Consider the following 21791-nt stretch of genomic DNA (forward strand, 5'->3'; position numbering starts at 1 on the left):
GAAAAAAATGCACCCGTCTAATACTAAATACCAGCCTGACATATTAATCATTATTGTTGTTTTATTCCAAATGGCTAGTTTAGGACTGTTATTTTACCACAAATCTAATTCACAGAAGTTAAAAAGCTCAGTTTATATTTAACTTGAGATTGATGAATAAAGACTTAAGGGCTCCAGCAGCTTAAGTTTTAGACAACATATGATTGCATGAGTTACAGCCAGCTTTAGAGTTGTAATGATCAGGTAGAAAATACAGTACAGTTTAAGTTAACTACATGATTTATACATAACAAAACATTAGAGCCAGAAACTACTTAGCCTTACTGTTCTTGTTGCTTTAATATGTTAGTTACAAGCAAAGCCAACAAATACTTGTTCGGTTAATTCTATTACTATGCAAATGTGAAAATAGAAGAATGTGTTCAAATCATTATTAGAAATATCAATTTAGTACCAAATAAATGCAATACACAATGTCTTACAGTGCAATACTTCTCTTCTGAAGCATCTTCTCAGGATGGTGATTTACCGCTAGTATTTAACTCATTTTAGTACCTTGCTTACTCATACACTCTCTGCAACTTGTTTTGCTTAAATGATTTGTTATTAGTGTTTATAGCACCTAATAAACATGGCAAAATAATACCGTCTAGTTCTCAAGTAAATCTAATTATCTACAAGTTTATTTCTAAAAAAGCTTGTCACCATTACCAAGATTATCACCTTAAACTTTTTAAAAGGTAACAACAATCATATTTCCCATTTTACAGCCATCAGTAATACCAAATTCAACGTTTAACATTTCTTTAGTGTCATACTGCCACAATTTAATTGATGCTTGGCATTAAACAATCAAATATGAGCAAGGAGTGTTTAGCACACACTGCTAATGTGGATACTTTGTTCAGATCCCTACAAACTTCACGGCTAGGCTTCACTGGTCAGAGTTCTGTTAAACTGGAAGATGAGAGATGGAAAATTGTTGAACATGCAGAGGGGACTAGATGATCTCTAGAGGTCCCTTCCAGCACCTACAATTCTGTGATTCTCTTTTCACAGATTCATACATAAGAAATCCTGATTTTCACTGGGTTCCTAGATCTACCTTCAACACAACTGAGTCACTGAAACTAAATTCTTTTGGGGAGTCAACCACAAACAACATTCCCAGATTCATTATTTATTTAACAGAAGTGTTTTACTGGTAACTCATACATTTGAGAGACGTGGATCAAGAAATCAAGCATGGAAAATCATGCTCTCACACTTGATTAATACTATCTGAAGTTTGTGCAAAATGGCAGATGTTTCATGAAGAGTTGTCTCAGCTGTTTTCTCCAGAATAGATCTACAATCTCTCTAGAAAGATACCATATGTCTTCAGTGATATTCAGTTCTCATTTTTATCTTTGCAATTTAAGCCCACTGTCCTCTCTTACACTCATGATTTTAATAAAATACTGACTGATGATTGAAAAGATGATATAAGACCAAAGCCCCTAGCTACATTTCTGTGGAAGGTGTTTTGTAAGTAAGCAGTTTCACTATTATAGTAAGCTGAGTTTGCTACACACCCCGCATATAGTTTTTTATATCCAAGAACCCTAAAAAGCATTGCGTTTGAAATGTTTGCAGTTTTTCAGTGTTTAATATTGTACAATAGAATATTGAATTCTTTAAAAATTAAAATAACTTTAACTGCAAACCAATATAGTATAATACAAGGAGACTCAAGCAAAATGAAATCATACTCATTTCAAATAAATGATTAAAAGCACATTACCCAAAGACATGGAGCCTCTTCTTGGTCATATGTTGTAATTCTTGTGTCAGCTTCATACCATATTACTGCTTTCCTAATGAGGTAACAAGTACTACTTTGACTACAGCTACTGCTGTTAAATTAGACCTAAGGAACAACATGCCTGCTAAGAGCATTATTTCATTAGTAAAACCAACTTCCCCTGTTCCATGAGTAAACAGCTAAAAACACATTGGGAAATCAATATGAGAAGGCCTTTTTCAGGAAATAGAGAACAGAAGCCTATTGTTTATCTTGCTCTCAGTATATGCTGCTAGTACATTGTTTCAAGAACCTTATACAAGGTCATTTGTCTTTCAGAATCATTTTCCACTGAAACATGTTCAGCTACTGTATAAATTTGTGGAGACTTTTTAAGAGGAAGCTGGTATTTTAGCTATAAAGCCAAGAATTCATATATATATATATATATATATATAAGCAAGGAGTTTACACATGAAAAGTTCATTACAACTTATAAACTCAAATGACTGGGTTTGTTCTACCAAATGCTCATGTTAATTTTTTGAGCTCAAATCCAATGTTACAAAATAACAACAACCAGTTTAGCTATATCAAATGCAAGAAACAGACTATTTAGCTTAAAGATAGTCAGGGAGAAAGCAAAGTTTGAATGACAGACTCTCCTCCAGTTATGCTGAAACATTAACACCCATAGACAAGAACATGTCCCTCTCTTAGTGTAGCAATGCCACCACTATGAAGTTCTGCCTGCTCCTGTGCATGACTGCCTCTCTCAGGCTTAAGTTAGCCGGTCCACAAAATCAGAAGAAATTCATGTAAGATAGGCAAGATCAAATTCCCTCCTTTTCTTTCACAAAGCTTTATGATACAGAACATCACGAGGCCTAATGACATTTAGTTCTTTCTTAAACAGCCAGATAATAGCCAGGCCAGCTTTACACATCCACATTCTGAATTAAGTTTCTGTTTCAATTACCGTGACTAAACTCACCAAGGAATTTAAGCTTCTCAATAATTAACACAGTGGTGTTCAGAAAATTTGCAAAGCTGTCAATTTTGTTAAGAAAAAAAGAGACCTACATTATAAATGGTCCAAGTTTTACCAAGCAAGCAAACTTAACATTTTCTGCTACTCATAGCATAGAAAGTAGAGGAAAGCAGACCTACTACAATCAGAGTTTTTAGGGTCTGAATGCCAGGGGGAAGAGAATTATAGTTAAACAAAAAACCTCACACTAGAAGACAATAAAACAGTTTTGAAAAGCAGTGGTGAGAGCCATCTTCCCTTAACTGTTCCATTAGTCAGTTTATCCACTGTGCTACTACAATCCACTTAATTGCAAACACAAATGCATGTGTGCAAAGACCTAAAGACATAAGCACTTGTGAAAAGCTTTAAAGGCTTCCGGCTACAGGTAGATTACACTTCAGTGTTTTAGAACACAAACTAATACTGGCAGAAGCTTGATAATTTTTCTCATGTGGTACTTAATTTCACGAGTCTGTGTTCAAAAGCAATATCTGGTTTTCAGCAAGACCCAACATTTACATTTAGGTTTCTTACTTCTGATTTAAACATACTGATATCATAAAAATGACTGAAGTCAGCCAAATCTCACTGACATACGATTGCTTCAGATCCAACTCTGTTCTGCTCAGTTTTTGCAGAGCTGTGACAGTTATTGATCCCAAAGGCTGCAAAGCCAACAGTTATTCCAGAAGCCCAGGTGTATGCCACCTTTAGACTGAAGCTACTTGGACCTACCCTATCTCTACCTTTGCTTATTTTCAGGTTGTTTAAAGCTGAGAAAAGATGCTGCCAAATTGCCTGAGCTCATCAAGCGATCTTCTGCTCCCAAGAACTCCAGGAATGTTGTTATCAAAACCTCAAATAAGAACTACAAGTAATTTAAGCAGATGAAACAATTATTGCACCCAACAGTACAATGGGCTGAAGCAGATCTATCCCAGTACTGGTTCTTTATAAAGACCACTGATATCATGACCTCCTTCAGCAGCAACATTACTGAATGGACCATGGGAAATGGTAGCAAGCACAGATAGGCTTGTCCACACTTTTTTGGAGGTGGGCTCCACTGCACACCAGAAGCTGAACAGGAGCTGCCTAGATATGCCATACCCAAGAACACCAAGGCCAGAGGACAAATGCTGACTGCAGTTTCTAGTGGTGTGCTTTTCCTCAGTCTGTTCCACAGTCTGGCAGATCTTGAAGTGAACTTGAACTCACCTTGTGACAACATGCTTTTTACTCAGACTACATACTTTTATGCCTTTGCCTGAGTTGTTCCTGTAGATTGATTCTGAAGTGACTTTTGCAGTGACAGGCTGCTCACAGAGAGTCTGAAAACAGATCTGGCTTATACAGAGCAGGCAATATCAGCTTGTGAGAAGTTACAAACCATTTCAACTTTGGGCAGTATCCAAAGCAGCAGACAAAATTTAAGTCAATGCTCCTATAATCCCTTATGCCATGAAAGACTTAAAGAGGGATCTTTAGGTCATTTTGTCCATCTGCTTCACAACAGCAAAATTAACAGAATGCATATAATTACTGACAAACACAATTCAACTTTTTCAGAAGGCATCCAACAGAAAAGATACCTCAGCTTTTATAGACACTCCACCAAGTGGTGTCCTTTACTATAATTTAAGCTTGAAATACTGCTGAAATACATCTGAAATGATCTGCAGTTCAGGTGATGTAATAGAATCAAGTTCAAATTCCGAACATGCTCATTAAGAAGAAGCATGCCCAGCTCCATCCAGTGTCAGCATCTTAACATTTCATAGTCTACTGGATTCAGAACAAATTTGAGGGCTTTAAGGGTAACCATAGCTATCAGAGAGGTTTAACCAATACAAGATGATAAAGAGGACTTAAAGAAAATACAGTCAGACTGAGACTCAGTTCAAAATCTCTTATATCATCAGAAATCACCTTATTCGAGAGTACAGTTGAATCCCTGCTTTCTTGAAAGGTGCCATGGCTCCCCAACCCATGACTACAAAGCTGGTTTTGTTGTGAGACTAAAGTGTTTATATGTTTTTCTGTTGATCTCTGATCTCTGATCAAGCTATATGTCACCCTTAAACTTCTAGTAAATTAGGAATGGTCTGCTCATCTTAGCTAGCAACACCATGCCCTCAAGGCACTATGAAACTAAAAACAACCCTAAGAATAGGCTTTAGCATATACGAAATTATTGGTACCACAGATATGCAGACAGTAGCTTCCTTGTATTTTCCTTCCCACCCACACATCAGAAGGTAAATGAAAACATTCAACATGTAAGTACACCTGAATTGGTTACACCAATATCATCAAAGGGCATGTAGAGCTGGATGTTACTACACAGCTGCATGCTCATACTGTCTTGAAAGACCAAAGCTACAGCATTTTATTGACTACATACAGGTGACAGGGCTTGGAATTGTACTAGAAAACACCATCTCATGTCCTAGAGAACTTTAAACCAATTTTTTTAGTTAAAAAAAGTTTGTAGCCCAAATACATTCTTTAAACTGATGCTTTCCACATGGTCTAAATAATTAGAGACTTGTAACTTTCTTGAGAGATAGGTTTTGCAAGTGTGTTAGAGAAGAGGAATGACATAACAGCAGAACTCTGCTTAATGATCACAGAATCACAGAATCACAGAATTACCCGGGTTGGAAGGGACCTCAAGGATCATGTAGTTCCAACCCTCCTGCCTAGCAGGGCCACCAAACATATGCCTTTACTAGATCAGGTTGCCCAGGGCCCCGTCCAACCTGGTCTTGGTGGTGAGTGCCTTGATTAATCTCCTCTTCTGTATGATGTATAATGGTTAACAGGAAGTCTCTACCCAGAAAATTGTTCAATTCCTGTTTAAGTCTTCATTTGAAAATAATTATTTCCCTAGAGATGTGGCAGTTCCTCATACTGGCAGCTTGGAGCGAAAGGAAAACTTTGCTTCTAGGAAGTTATTCAGCTTCCAAAGCTGAAGTTCTAGCAAAATGCCAACAATCCCCAGTAGATACTCTACAACCAAGTTAGCCCTTGCCCACCAAGAGGATGACTCAGAAAATTAGTGCTGAGCTTCTGTTTGTTTTGCCTTCTTGTTAACAGAAGCACATTAAGTATGCAGTCATTTATCACGTACTGCTTCAGCTCCTACTAAATAACAATGAGGGCACTTTTACAGTTTTTATTTGCTATTTATGTTCCCTATAGTACCTTTAATTGTTAAACACACAATTCATTTGAAACATTTATTTGAGCTATATCCATGATTCTCCTAGCTGGGCAAAGACAAGCTCATGCTTGATGTGTATGAGGTGATGCAAGACACTACAGCTGCAGTGCTAGTTGCTCAATGCTGACTTATCTGCAGGCCTTTACTCATTTTTCACTAGCAGAGCTAAACCCTTGTTTAAGAAGCAACTAAAGCAATGACAAGACAGTATTCAAGGATGATATGCAAATGATTTTTTTGAAGCAATTTCCTAATTTTCCTTCCTCAGCACACTTTCATTACTGATCAGTAATGAATGCTAGTAATTAATAAAGAATTCAGAACTGCAACTATGTTTTTCACCACAGGTATCCTCCCTGTGAAGAAAATTTCTTCAATGAAGTAGCTGCTGAACAGACAAAATCTAAAGTAACACTTTCTTGCTATCTCAGATTTTGGTAGCCAGTACTAACAAAGTACATGGGCTACATATGCTTTTCAAGTGAAGCTGTGCACACACCTTCTGAAAACCAGACCTTATGAGATCCAAACTGACAGAACAAAGGCCAGCACCAAAAAGGAAAACAGAGAAAAACTCTTGAGAACACTCTCAATGAGTAACAAACTGACAGTTAAAATTATATGACTATGCTTACTTTGCACTTCTGTATCATATGAACCTAAACCCATGGCAATTGAAGTTACAAGGAAGAAAGCTTGAAGAGCAGAAATGAAAGTATTGATCACACTCAGGCAGATCTTAAGGTATATGAGAACTGGAAATAATAGTTAACAATCTAACATAGTTATTCCACAAAGTTGTGCATTTATTAAGTAATTTCCTCTTCGAACAAAAAACATACGGAAGCGTGGATTTCCCTTCCTAGAAGCTGTTTACTTCCTGACAACTTTAACATCCTCTGTTTTTTAAAGTCATGCAATTATTAATAATAAAAACCTCAGCTGATTTGTTTTTATCTCACAGTCTTCTGATTTTTCATTGGCTTGGTCCTGGTCAAAGCAAATTCCCAATTTTAGTCCTTGGAAAATGATAAGACAAGTTTGTAAAAGTTTGCACTTGAAACTGAAGGATGAAGTCAGTGACTTCAGCTATTTTCTGTTTCTAAAATGGCTTGAAAACCTTACACACAGAGAAGAAATTCAAAACAATGAAAGGTAAGTTTTCTCTACTGAATTTACATCAGATAGTTACGCTTTTCTAGATGTTTGTCATACCTCTTAAAAGAGAATGTAGAGATAATGATGTTAAATTGGTGCTGCATATTAAAACATTAAAGGACATTTGAACATCTCAGCAGCAGTATACTTTAATACAAATTTAGTATTCAGAACACACTTAGTTCCTTATATTGCTTTGCATTCTGCTCTGGACCATCTGACATGCAGTTTAAACTTATTTGATTCCTCTGACAATTAAATAAATTTCTCACAAGGAAAATATTAGGAAAGCATTTAATTTATTTTTATAATGGTCAGATAAACTGAGCACAGCAGCATCCCTCAAGCTGTGATTCACTCACATCCAAATTACCTGCTACCTGACCTCTATCCATATAATAATTACATTATTCCATTGCCTGTAGAAGACAGTCAGTGACAACCTCATTTTGATATCAATATACAAAGTAAGTATCTATCTGGAACATCTAATACTTTGTTCTAAAGTGTGAGCAGCCAAGACTTCACTATTTGTGTCCAAGTTTAAATGCAACACAAAGGACTCAGCTGCAGAAGGGGATTATTTTGCTTTTAAATCTGTAAAATAATTAAAATACTTGTGTACGTACAGAGACTAAAATACAAGAAAAATCCATGGTATGTGCTGGCATACTGTGTGTAAGTCAGAAACCTTACTAGAACACAAATAATAACATTAAGTACACAAGGAACCAGGTCATTTCTCCTCACACCTGCTTCCCTTCAATCTCAGGAACAATATGGTTGTTTTTGTTTGCCCCTTATCAGGAATGCTGTTGTTCAGGCTTCTGTCATAACACAATTTAACTACAGTACTCAGGCCCCTGGTTTTAAATAATAGTGCTTTATGACCAACGTAAAATGTGCCCCAAGAGATTACTCTGGCTTTTTGCTTTGAGGATATTACACTTGTCTACTACTGAGCAGTAGACACACATTGTCCATTAGCAGGCACACAGCTGCCTCCTTGCCTTTCCACCACAGCAGTTTTACTTCCATCTCTTCCATTCTAGAGCTTTCTCAGTTCTTTGTTTCCTCCTGCAACTCACAAAGCTTTCATTTTAAGTTTGTACAACTTCTGCACAGATTTTCCCACATATACATTCATTTGTAACAGATAGTATCCTTTTAACACAAGAATACTTCTCAAGTTTATCTATAAAGATACTATTTACTTGTTCTTCAGATCACTTCTAAATTTTTCATCTCTGCTAAACTTCCTCTAAGAAATTAGGAAACAAATGGTATTACAGTTAAGTGGTCAGAACCATTGGTTAATACATCTGTTTTTCAGTTTACTTTTGCAATCATGTGTGTTCCATCGAGTATGTTAAGCATCCACTACAAAGAGAACTTAACGCCAACCCCTTCTTTACACAGTGATGAGCTAATATTGATAGAAACAATTACTAAGATGTAGTTTCCTTTCAGATAACAACTGAGACAACGGTCTTTTTATCCATTCATTGGGAAATAACTCATCTGCGCTTTCTCCTCTGGTACAGTGATTGCATGTCAGAATTTGAAGCGGAACATGTCTATAGAGAGACAATGTAACAGATTTGCTGTTGTACAGCTCAAAGCTTTTACTTAGTCCTACTGATGTGTTTATTTTCTCTTGAGGTTTTAGATAAACGATGACTAATCTATGCTTTAAATAGCACATATTTAAGATAATTACACCACTAAATACTACAGGAAGTAAACAAATTCACACCTAGATAAATTCACAACATTTTTATCTGCTTATAAGAAAACAATTTCCCTGGGCTGAAAGGCATCTCCCTAATACTTTACTATATTATGCAGGTGTAGACTTGAAAATAATTTTTCTAGAGTTTGCAAGAGTTCTGACAATAAACTGTGCCCTGAACCTGGCCTGTACCCAAGACAATAAATCAGCGAATCAAATGCCACTGTCAAAAGTATGTGAATGTATAAACTTACAGCTATACATATAATAAATTTAAAACTTGTATGTCAAAACAAAGCCTTTGGTTTGGTCTTCATTCTACTGCCAAACCTATCAACACCTCACTTACCGTAATCTCTTACAATCACTTCCTTTTATTAACCTCTTTTATGTTTTGGTTATTCAAAGTAACCCATCTGATTGCATTGGTCACATTGTAATTATTTCTTTCAGATTCCTAAGAATTATAGATTTACCCGGAAGAAAAACAATCAAATTTATGGTAATTGCACTGTCCAGGAGAGTTTCACTGCTCAGAGTTTCCAGTTAATTAGAAATAAATTTTAATAAATGTAATGCTAGCAAATGCTAGCTTCTGTCAGAAGTTGCTCATTAAAATGTCCAAGATACATAACTGGCTAGAAGGAGCAGTGTGAATTACAGGATCAATATATGACTTAATTGACATGTATTGAATATTTTTCACTGGCACCCCTTTGGGATGCTACTGTTTACTTATCTCCAAAATCCTCACTATATCTTTAACAGTAAAGAAAATACAGTGTTGTTACATAAAACAGACAATAGCTGCTTAAGATTTGAAGAAGGGTAAAACACAAAATGCACAGAAATCAGTAGTGAGAGCACCATGTTAGAAGGGAAGCACTAACTATACTTTATACGTTTAGGTGAATCTCTCTAGCTTTGGGTTGCCTGCATAGCTACATTATTTATTTATTTTTTAAATTCAAAAGTCACATACATGTCTCATGGTGCTTAAAGACAGTATACTGTGTTAAACATGGGGACTTCTGATCCAGCAACTCATCTGCTTTGCTGGAGAACACAAAGCAATCCGCACTGAGGATTTACTGACCAGCCTTCCAATAACATGATTTCTTTGGTATTCTCACCAATTAATAATCACCTCTCATCAATTAATTTGTCCTCCTTATTTATCACAGTTTAACTATAAAAGTTCTCATTATCTGCATAACAGAGAAAGTGAGGCTCTCAAACTGAAATAAAATTCACTCAGAAACAAGCATTTAGTATTTTACAAATCTCATTTCACACCTGTTTCAAAATTTGGTGCCAATAATATCTCAATTTCAGGTTAGATTTATGCTTAGAAAAAAGGAAGTAATTATGATTTTACAGTTATTGTGTATCATTTTTAATATCAAGATACAATTAGAAAAACCAGTGTTTAAAAATACTGTTTACTTATGTCCACCCTGCACTTAGTTATATCAAAGTTGATTGCTACATTCCTTCTGTGGTCACCTCTAGTAGTGAAAATACTGTTCATATTCACAAACACAGACCTCTGCAGAATGCGTGTAATCTCAAATTCATTAATTTTTCATACATCAGAATTGTTCGAGAGACCTGAATCATGGACAGGCTCCTTCTTTCCCTTTCCTAAAGCTTTGGTGAAACACTGGCTTTCAGGAAGTCAGTCCTACTGGGTACCCTTGCTATAGTCAGAGTCAAAACAGTTTATGAAATCACCTACCAACAGCCATTAAGAATTTTACATGTATTCATATCTTATTCTGATCAGGAGACCAGAAGTGGTCCAGACACTTGCATGAACTGAAATTTATTCTCTAATGGATTTTGTGGCAGTCTTCCTTGGTTTTGTATTTAATCTCAGTAGTCTGAGTAAAAAACATAAATCTTACCTCCCTATTTTCTTAACTGATTTCCTTGTATATGGTAAGCTGAAGTGCTAATCTCTCTTCTACAATTTACATTTCAGAAATATCTATTTCGGTTATTTTATTGGTATTCCTTACAGCTAAATCTAAAGATGAGTCACCATATTTTATGAAGAACATCCATGAGATCCCTGTCATTAGGAACTTATTAATCCTTTATGGTCTTACATCAGGCATAAACATTTAGTACTAGGTTGTCAAAGGAAAATCTGTTGCATCTTCCGCACCACGTACATGTTTGAGTAGTATCTGCACTTTTTTTGCAAGGTGGCATTGTGTGTTTTTTGTGGCTTCACACATTTGTGTTTATCTGCACTTTCCCCCCCTGAGGGGCTTTATGCAACCTAACATTCAGTGCTATCTGTGGTGACAAAACTTCTCATTCAGGCTAGAGTGCTCAGACCAGATGGCAACATACTGAAAAGGACATGCTATGGCTATCTTGCTCTTGATGTAGTTCCCACTAGTTCCCATAATGGGCTACATCATGTAACCTAAGCCTCTTAGGAGTATTAAAACTGCTTTTCAGTATTACTAGGAACTCACTTATTGTCTCCACTAAAGGAAAAAAGAATCATTAAGGAACTGTGTTTTGTTTTTGTTTGTTTGTTTGTTTTTGCTGCTGTTGTTTCTAAACTCTGAAAAAGAAACATGGACCCTTCCAGCTATTTTAACCTTCAGTCATAACTACCAGTTTCCTATTAGCAGAACTGTTTATGTTACAAACAAACGCAGTCATGTCTTGATGTTACGAACAGACACAATCAATGCTTCTTAACGCTCTTGTAAGCCTGCAAAATGGTGCTTTTTCACCTATGAAAAGTGCCATTATTGATTGCCTTGAGTTTCCTTCAAGCACTCTTCCCTTTCCTTCTGAGTCCTGTGGTAGTAAAACTCACTATTTGAGGGAAAATCTTGCTAGTCAGCAACTAAGGCTAAACTTACACATCAAAAAATTCAGTCACGCTTCACTTCAATACTTGTATGTTTAATGTAGGACAAATACACTACAAATAAGTAAAGCTTTTGTTCTTTCCATGTTACAACATTATTCAAGTTATCTGTTGAAAAGGTACAAGGAAAAGCTTATTGTAGAACTTGATTGTAGTAAGGACTGGGAGGGAAAAGCATTGCTTTTCTTACTATCTTATTCTCTTCCCCCCCACCTCGACCACTATCCTTTGAGGCCTGGGATCCTCAGCATCAACTGTTAACATATTACGTTATTCAGGTTACTTAAGAACACAGAACTGCATCTGTCCTCTTCAAACCCTTAATGGTAGCTGATGAGATTTTCAAGGGTGGATGAATCAGAACACTATCATTGTTCAACAGAGAAGGATGTAAAGTAAGTCTATTTAGGGACAGAAGCTAGAAATAATAGGAGAAAAGGCTCAGTCTTTGGAATTTCCTGCTTTACAGCAGCATTAGATGTGCTGTTATGGAACAATAGATTTGAACAGAAAAATACATTTAATGCATAAAAAAAAACCACAAAGCAGGAGTAGATCTAAAATGCTGTCATTCAGCATGCCTTAGCTCAGAGATACATTCTACCCTTGAAGTATGTACTTCTGTCCATTATCACACCACAATCCTTCCCGTCCATGAAGTTTTCCATTACATCAGTGCCTTTGAGAGTCTTTTCAGCTTTTCTTTTCAGGCTGGGTTCAAGACAGTTAAGGTACTTCACAATAACAGAAATATCAACAACTCATTGTGGCTTTTTTTTTTTTTTTTTTGTATGGTACTACACTTTTGGTAAAATGTTTGTGTGTGAAGAAGCCACACTATTTGAAGAAAAATGAACCAAGTCTGAGTATGTATGGTATAATCATTTCCCTAACAGAACGTTCTACACTACATCCAACAGAATGTGAAGAAAATACATTCTGTCAGTGAGTAACAAGAATGCAATACTGAAATAGTGATATAGGAAAGGGTCGGTATCAGTGTGGTACAACACCATCAAACTACATATATATAAAATTCACATTTACAAACATCCAAGAATTGTCCACATTACATGGACAGACTCACAGGAGCAGAACTTTTTTCCCAGGTCACATGTGATGTAATTTACCTGCTCCGGATGAACCCTCATTGTTGGTGTATCACATGCAATACCTGATCCTTCCAATACAGAAGCAGTGTTCAGCTGTTCCACAGTGCAACCTTATACAGTGCACACTAATTTGATATCTGAGTGGTTTCTAGGCATGTGACATCTGTACGGTTGGTCATATATGTAAGCCTATGGCTTTCCAGGGATGAGCCCATAGATGGAGGGCAGATTACATTCCCACATTAACACTCTTAAAAGGTTATTGTGCTCCACAGACCACATGGTTGGTCAATGCTTATCAGTGTTTGTTCAAATCTAATGATTTTGAACAAACATACCAAACTGTTACAGCATTTGATTTTGCTTTCTTTGGTCCCCCTCTTCATTTTTATTCTTATTTGCACCTGCTGCTGTAATATTACGTTTTAGGATTGATCTCCCTGCTTTTGCTTCACTGGTGATGTGTTTATGATCACAACACATGGACACAGAGTCACCTTCAAGAGTCATCTCTCTCAAAAACATTTGAAGTGACTCATGTTAAAGCATGACAGCTGGTGTTATTTACCTCACTGCAGACCAAAACAGTCTGACTTTGCATAACCTGCAGACTTTCAAATCACGTACAGTAACTTCCCAGATTGAAATAATGACTCTACTTAATTAAATAAATAAATAAATAAATAACTTCCACACTTTAACTGAAACTTAACGTCAACCTTTCCACTCCTGAAATATCCAACTTGTCTCATGTTATTCTTAAGATCTTCTTAGTAATCTTCTGTTGAAAAATATAGCTGATTATGAGCTGAAAAATATTCTTCCTCTTCATTGCCTGTTTGATTTCATCATTTGTGACTGGACTCTACCTCTTAATTCTTTATATCACATACCGTTAGTCCATACTGGGCATGCTTTTTCCCCTCTAAATCATTAACATTCTTCCTCCTAACCATATTCCTTTCCGGCACCTCCATGGCCATTACTGACAGTCACCGATTTGATTTACAAATACCTCAGAGGGGATCAGATGTTGCCAAAGAGACAGTAAGGCAACAGAGGGAAGCCAGGAACTGATATGAGAAAGAAGACAAAGGAAGAACAACAGAATGGAAAGAATGCAGAATATTGTTCTCAATAATAATAGAGACTAATAAGATGCATCTACCAGCACCTAACTAGCTGTACACTGATTTAACATGGTTAGTCCTCATATGCTTTCTTACACCATAAATTCTTCACAATAGGATATATGCAGCTTGAGCTGTAAGGTCCTTGACTTTTTGCATACTACTGTGTCAATAATTCCTACTGTAATAAAAGAGGCTCTCTTTGTTAGAGATTTACAAGCACCTTAAAGGAAAAGCTAGATCATAATTAAAGGCTCAGTTACGAATATTCATGTAGAACTGCATTGTAAATATTCATTCCACTTAAAAGAACACAGAAAAAAAGTGGATCTCTAAACAATTTATTATTTGACCTCCACACATAAGAAGCTGGGGTACGCATTCACCTATTAGTGAAATCCTGAAACAATTTGAGGAAGATGGAGCTTTTCTAACAGGGAAAATACATGGTTGCAATCTGTTTATAAACTGCTATTTCTAAATGCAAAGTTTCATTTGGGGAATAGCTGCTGACCATGCTTGTCCAAATACCTTTACAGCACATATACACAGAAATAACACATTGGAATTTGGCTCCTAATTACAGAACACTGGTTACTAATTTAACTATAGAGATCCCAGACCTCAAATTCCTGATCTCATGCCCACTCAACTGTCCAAACAAATGGTTCATCTCAGTGTAACTGAAAACCACGTAATTAAGAGTTAATACCAATCATTTCTTTCCTCTAGTTGCAAAGCAAATCATAGTATTCAGTTGCCAGATTAATCAAATGCATTTCAGCATTAGGTAATTAAGAATTATGTTAGTAAAAATACATTTGTTAGTGCAACATTACATTTATTATAGAAGTATATTGAGGGACTGTAGTTTTATTGACCTCTCTAAAACAGTCATGTTGTGATTAATATCTATAAAGAGCAATTCATTTTGCCTTGAAAACCTACAATATGAACATACAGCTCCAATCAGATGACTTACTGTGTTTCAACGACTGCCTTACGTTTGCATTCATGGTTTTATTTATTTTTCGTTAAGCAGAAAGCCTGCCGCTGGGATCGTTCAATAAAAGTTTAACCGCCCTGTGCTGTTAATTGTGCTTGTGCTCAGTGTGGAGTGCTGGTTTCCTTCCTTGTATCGAGCACTGAGCGGAGGGACACAATGGGCGTGTTGTGCTCTGTGCAGCACGGTATGTGCCATATCTGAACGGGAGGTGTGAGCTGGCTGTGTCACTGCTGCTCTTACCAGTGCCAGTACCACAAAGCAATCAACCACAGCACTGGGGCATGCAGACCATGGAAGGCTGGTGAAAAAGCTACTCCTTATTATGACCTACATATTGCATAGCAGCAGTCAGACAATTTAAAGCTAGTTACGCTGAGGCTGAGCACAATGCATCAATCCCAGTCACAAATGGTTGAGTGACTGGAGGCTTTTCAAATACATTTGCAAGTTTGATAACGCATTATATCCCATGCTATCCTGACACAAAGCACAATGGAAAACGAAAACCCCTTTTAGTAGGAAACGCAAGCATATGATTACGTCTGCTATCACAAGCAATCTTTTGACTCGACAGCTATACAGAACACGACACTAAAACAAGATGCAGTCAGACCAACGCACTCAGCCATCACTCCACACAAGTCTCTGATCAAACCATCCCTTAAACACAAAGGTACCTGCCGAAGCTTATTTCCCGCGAGCGGTTTCGCTCGGAACACAGTCTCACACGGCAGAATCAGTCCCCGCAGAGCCGTACCTCTCCCGGAGCCGGGATGCTCGGCAGGCTCCCTTTGTGCGGATCGCAGCGGCACACCCTCGGCTCGCAGCCCGCGGGGTCGGAAGGCCGGGCGGGGCCGGACCGGCACCTGCCCGCTGCGAACCGCGGGGCCGCCAGCCCCGGCTCAGCCCTCGCGGCGGGCACCGAGATAACGCCGTAGGGCCGCCTCGCCTTTACGAGACAAAAACCCGCTCGGCCGCCTGACAGCAGATATGCGGCGTTATCGCTCCGCATTCCGCCTCCGATCAGCCAGCGGCAGCAGCAGTCACCGGCTTGTCAAAATGGCAGCTCCAACGCGCTAACCCGCTGTCATTACTCACTCGCGCTCCAGTTTCTTCTGTGTCCTCTGAGGAGACGCGTGTTTATTGCACGGCAGAGCCCGGCACACCATGTCACATTGTTTTCCACCAGCAAAATGGCTGGTCCCTTCAACACCGCCGCCGCCGCCGGCCCGCGGGGCTGCCCCGGCTTGCGGGAGCCATGGCAACAGCCCGCCGCCGGCCCGCCCAGATAGCGCCGCCCGGCCCGCCCCCGACCCCGCTGCGAGGGGGATGCGATGGATCGGGGTCGGTGCGATGCGGTGTCCGCTGCGTTGTGTGAACGCGTGTCGACCAGCGCTCTCTAGTCCCTCTGAATTTGGGCACTGGAGCTGTTTGACAGGGCGAAGTATCTGCGGTAAATCTCTATTTAGTATGGGGGAAGAAGCATTACACTGCAACGCAAAGGTGATGAAACCCCGCTCATTTACCATAGAAGCAATCAGAGTTACCCTGACTTCGTTAGCCTTAGTGTGTTAAAGGTTGCTGCTTAGTAGGCAAATTTCGGAAGGTTGCACGCTGTAATCACCTAATGAAACAATTTTACCCTACTTGGAGTAGTAACACATGTCTCAGTGCAGGGAGGAGAGGAGGCAATCCTGAACCAGGTGGAACTGCTGGTAGAAGTTCCTACCCTGTCTGGTCGTTGTCTCTGATCTCAACCACCCAACACAAATAAAAGCTGGTAAAGCACACTCAGTCCCGTACCCCTCAGTGTGCTTTACATTTTTCATTACATTTAAAAATATTGGAAGTATTTAAGCATGCTGCATTTGATACACAAAAACTGAGTACTGGCTGAGGATGGCGTATTTCAGCCCCTTCCTAGCCACTGATATGGATTTGTGTAAACTGCAGCCTTTCCTTGTCCAGTCTCACATGTTGTAGTTCTAGAAAAGGCTTACCAGCCCCAAACACAGTGTGCAGTCTGAGCTGTACTGCCCCTCCACTCATCTGAGACCCATTTCCGATACTGGGCACCCATCTTTCAGTATAGTCACAAGCAGAGATTTAAGACCTCCTAGGTTAGATTTACACATTTCTTTCCACGGCACCTTTATCCTGGTGCTCTTGTTTTAGTTCCTCTTGAGGTCCTTAATACTAATAAAAACTAATAAGTAGAATAAGATGAAAATTGTTTATGGGATGCATACTTTGTGCCGTGGTTACAGTCCAACAATACTTTCTGATCAGAAGTCTGCTGATTTGGCAACCTGTTTCTGAAGCTTTTGGCTGGGAAACATTAAACTACTGAAGTAATTATTTACACAGAAACTAAGTATTAAAGCAAAACCACTCTGCAAGAATAGCATTTCACCATGTTCAGTTCACTGACTTTTTTGTTAATAATCAACATGAAGAAGACAGTAGATCCAGTCCCTTGTTTCTCAGTGCACTGACACAGACACTGACTCTACCAAAACATTCTTCAGTAAGTGAAAATGAGGTCTCCATCATCTAAGGTGCTAACATGCTGTAGTTTCCATTACAGCATTCTCCATGGGCAGGCTAAAAATCTGACTTCTTTAAAAACTCACTGCCTCTACTTTTCACCAATAGGTTTGAGCTTGGAAAGGTTTCAAGATGCTTGTCTATATCTATTTAACTCTACATAGTGTTAATTTAACATACAGTGAAAGCGCAGTATTTTGGGGGAAAAGGGTTCTTGAAGGTATTTTAAAAGAACTATCTGAAGAAGACAACGTACTAACTCGATCTTCAGGGCTCCAGCTCCTTCCAGATAAAAGCAAGAGCTTTAGTCTTTGGTATACATGCAGGACCTTCAGTACTTTTCCTTCTTTTTGCTAACATAGACCATTAGGGGGAAGTTAGAAGAGACTTAATTGAAGGGCAGACTATGGCTCCAGTTCAGCAAACTGTTAAATCGTGTGTGAGAACCTAACTCGTTTGGCATTACTGAGAAGCTCCATAGATATCTGAGAAAGTTTTGTTGCATGCTCTGCTCATCTAGTCTTCTCTGCTGCCATCAGACTGGATAAACTGGACAAGTCCCATTGCTCATGTATAGTGATGTGTCTGGGAAAAGCACATGACACAAAAATGATGGCTGCCTGTCTACTGCCATCACATAAAAATTCTAGTTCAAAGTATATAGTTGTATTGCCCCTGCAATGAGTATTTAAGCACTTAAAGGTAACCACTTGCTTGCTGTGGTCTAAACATGACCAGAAATAGAACACTGGCTGGTATCTTAGCTTATCTCATTCAAGTGGGAATTTAAATAAGTTTCCTGATCTTACCTGTAGCATCTAGGAGATGGATGCTTTCTTCAAAAAACAGCTGAAAAAGCTCACTAGTCCTTCACTAGCCCAGGGTCAACAGCCTTCATTTTGAGACAGAATAATAAGCAGCATTATTCTTAGCCTTATTTAGAGATACTGTATCAGTGTATCCTTCACCACTCTGATTTAGCCCTTCCTGCCATTTTTCTTCATAAAGTAGTTTCTGGATGTCTCCAATAAGCTTCACAGAACAGAAAACTATACCTTCCATGAAGCAACAATGCAATCTTGTGACCTTCAATCGTCAATTGCTTACATTTTATTAAAATTCTGTTATGAAAAATAAGTTTAACTTCAGCAACTTTGTTGCATTCCCGAATAGTTTTAAAAGCATGATCTGTAACAAATAAAGGGTATTGACATCCATTGACAAGAAACAGCAAAAGAACAGATCCTAGTAAACAACAAATTACTATATTAAGGCTAGTATTTTATATTCTGCTTTACTGTAATTGTTCCTAGATATATTTCACTAATAGGAAAACATCTGCTATACAGTCCTGAATGTCATTGGAAATTACAGGTATTTCAGAAACTCTTTCAATTTCTGTAAAATTTTGATATTATATTTAAATTGAAGGTTCTTTCATAAAAGCAAAATTGGACTGCTGTCATCATGACAAAAATAAAGGCATGATTTATTAATAAAAGAAATGAACTTCTCAAATGATTGATTCTTATTTATTTTTTAAAATTTTAATTGTTTGGTCATTTTGCCTAAACACAAAGTAAGTAAGCTGAAACAAGCTAATTAACATAATTTGTCCAAGGATACAGGTGACCACAGGCCCAGAATAAACATGATGTCCAGTTCCTAGGTCATCAGTACCAGTAACCACTTGAGGCACAGTCATCAGAAGAGCATACTGGAGTTCAGACATATCAGGCACTAATTCTGGGTAAGTCATATAGAGTATTGAGTTGATATGAGTTGAAAATGTGGGACATATTTAAATAAAAGTATCAAAAATCCATTTTAAAAGTGTTTTCTAGAGAGTTTTGGGAAAAGTTTTATCACAAGTATTTCCTTTTTACATAGCTGTCCTTTGAAACAGGTTACTTACAGGAAGTAGTAGAGGCACATAATGATATAGGAGAGATGAAGAAAGTAACTGATTTTCCTAAGAATCAAATATTTAAAAGTTTTAAAGGAAACCCTGGAGCCCTTTTGCAATTAAAGATGAAAGTGCTTTAGCCTAATAAGGCTAGATCCCTGCAGTATTGTTACATCTTACTGCAGTGCTAAATTTTATTGAAATCCTCAAGCAATTTCCACACTATTTTCTCTCCCATTATCAATATTTTACTTTCTGATATAATTTCATTCAAGAGTAGCACTGAGGGTATGACTATCTATTCTCAAATATAGAATCTGACTAAAATCATCATAAGCAGTTTTTTGTGTTTGTTCTTTTTTTTTTTTTTTTTTTTTTTTTAAGTTGATTGCAGATATAGTTTTCAGTTACTTAAAATACAGCTAAAAGTAAAGATGAAATAGATTGAAAAAGAGGTTCATTATTTTCCTTTTCTTGTTGTTTGGTTATCAATTAGATTGATCAACATATCATTCATAACAATACCTATCATTACTCATCAGTTTAAGTGACTTTAAGATACTTGTTCCAACAAAATATCTCACATTTTACAGTAACTTGGGTAGATACCAGTTCATGGGATCCACAGTATTAAGGAATGTCCTGTTTCCAGTTCTGTAGGACAGCATTTCAGAGAAAACAAATGTGAATCTAAGTTCATGAAGAACCACACTCTCCCAAAAATTAATACTTCATCACAGATTATAACAGAAAATAACACATTTTGAACAACTTCCATTATGAGTTGTAAACACTGTAAACATTGTAAAGTTTATCTTTCCATTTCTTGAAATACTGCAGATACATCAACTATAATCTAAAGTGAAACAAAAAATTCACTTTTTTTTGTGAATCAGCTACTGAAATACATTGCACTTAAAGAATGTGCTAAGTATATTGCCAAGGCAGTTAATAGTTTATAGTTTTAGACAGTTTATAGTAAAAGTCTGGTCAATTTATACTTAAAAGTCTTCCAGGTCTGATTGCACTGATAAGAGACAGTTGTGTTAAATAATTATGTTAATTCATAGACTTAAACTGGAATGCAGATCAAGTCAATTTAAATTTTGAATAACATTTCTTGTCATCTAGTTTCCAGCACTACCCAAAGTGAAGTTTGCTCTCCATCCCAAACTGCAGACACCTACAAGAATAAGTGAGCTCCTCTCAAACTCTGAGCAGTAATGCTATCCAAACCAAAACTGGACCAATCTCACACTGAAAGGGTTGAAACTTTAAGAGATTACAAGAAAAAAATCGTACATGAGTATTTCTCAAATACCACTGTAAGTTATTTGACACTTTTCACTCCAAGCCTTTTCTCTATCCTCTATTCATAATACAGGGATCCAAAACACTTACCGGTTCCATTTTTATATCACCTATGACCTAAAAGCCTTATTCCTGAGACTTTAGACACAGTCCTTCCAAACAACAGCCTCCCCCTGTCCCAGGCAGCTCTTACTCTTCCTTAAAATGTTGTTGAAGATGTGCAGCTACTTCTTGGGAGAAAGGTTCTCTAGCTTCTGCTAGAATGGTTCAGGCACACATATACACATTTGGCAGTCCGTTACTGTCTTTCCTCTGTCCCTTCGTTATCATTTTTTTTTTGCACCTTATTATCTCTACATTTATAGAATACTATTTCATACTCCAGTAATTAGAGCATGCATTCCTTTTCTATTTGAGAAAGGACACTGTAACCTTTAATCAAGTAATGAGCATCAATTGTGAGAAAATAATTGCATAGGAATGAGAGTTTACTGGTAAAAAAGCAGAATGGGATCATGGATTTTCAAGAGATGCCCAGAACTGCTGGCAAAAAACATTTTGCAAAAGACTTTTCCAGCATGTCTGGTGATCCTCCCTGATCTCACTTCAGGCTTGTTTGAAACAAAGTCACCCTTCCCCCTCCCTCTCTGCCCCCCAAAAAAGAATCAATTCAAACATTTCTTTACTGCACAACTTAAAATGTACAGAGACAGCTAAATCATGTCTAATTTTATATATGTGTTACATTATACATTATATATTATACATTATATATTACTTCGACATATCTACACATATGAGATGAAATTATCACTATCTACTCATTTTTCCCCCCTGTAGCCTCAACCTCTTTTGACACACCTAGATATTTTCATATTTTTCTACTCCATGCACTACTGCCCAGAACACCAATCTGTTTCTTAATATATCCCTGCCCAAACTATTTTTTTA

General features: G+C 37.5%; 1 protein-coding gene across 45 annotated transcripts in view; it reads right to left on the bottom strand.

Moving 5' to 3' along the window:
* Positions 1 to 21164, bottom strand: part of SORBS2 (sorbin and SH3 domain containing 2) — a 135473-nt gene extending 114309 nt beyond the window's left edge. For 16 of the 45 annotated variants that reach the window (XM_032444471.1, XM_032444461.1, XM_032444468.1 and 13 more), the window contains exon 1: positions 20931 to 21162. The gene's annotated coding sequence lies outside the window, so the exon portion shown is untranslated. Of the gene's footprint in view, positions 1 to 1783; positions 1808 to 15052; positions 15216 to 15753; positions 15968 to 16174; positions 16358 to 18432; positions 18516 to 20930 lie in introns of those variants that run through there. The other 29 variants (XM_032444474.1, XM_032444473.1, XM_032444469.1 and 26 more) reach the window with 19 other exon arrangements.
* Positions 21165 to 21791: the final 627 nt, after the last annotated feature.

Source organism: Coturnix japonica, chromosome 4 (genome assembly GCF_001577835.2).
Source record: "Coturnix japonica isolate 7356 chromosome 4, Coturnix japonica 2.1, whole genome shotgun sequence".
Taxonomy (NCBI): domain Eukaryota; kingdom Metazoa; phylum Chordata; class Aves; order Galliformes; family Phasianidae; genus Coturnix; species Coturnix japonica.